This window comes from Nematolebias whitei, chromosome 16, assembly GCF_014905685.2.
Source record: "Nematolebias whitei isolate Nwh7 chromosome 16, NemWhi1, whole genome shotgun sequence".
Classification (NCBI taxonomy): Eukaryota; Metazoa; Chordata; class Actinopteri; order Cyprinodontiformes; family Rivulidae; genus Nematolebias; species Nematolebias whitei.
The window spans coordinates 30,820,471-30,820,973 of record NC_056513.1 but is presented as its reverse complement, the minus strand read 5'-3'; positions in this window follow the sequence as shown (position 1 = coordinate 30,820,973).

Genomic DNA, 503 nt, shown 5'->3' with positions numbered 1-503 from the left:
TTAGTGGGTTTATCCCGTTATGCAGAGCATAAGCACTGAAAAAATTAGTCCACGCCCACCTGCTGTGTGGGCCCCACCCGGTCCGTATAAATTACGTTAAGAGCGGGAAATCGGCTCCCAAAATAGCTTTTTTCTTCAGCCATTTAGGAGCCAGTGAGGCCCGACGCTTAAAGGGCTACGCTTATACTCATAGAATCTGGGGTTACAGTACGTAACCAACGTTCTATGTCGTATAAGCTTCGCCCTTTAAGGCCTTCGCTTTAGTGGGTAAAGGGCGAAGCCGATGTGGTCCTCGCCTCACTGGGTCCATTCGAACACAGTAAGAAGCGGAAGCTTGCCCAAAAAACGTCTTGTCACTCAGCTCCCCGTGTGCATAACTACGCATCGCGTAATTATGTGCCATGCACAGACGCATGTTGTGTAGCTATGCGTTCTGACAAAGCATGAATACCCCGGACAACTTTCAACGGGAAGAAGAAGTTGAAAAGAGGGGGGGGGGGGGC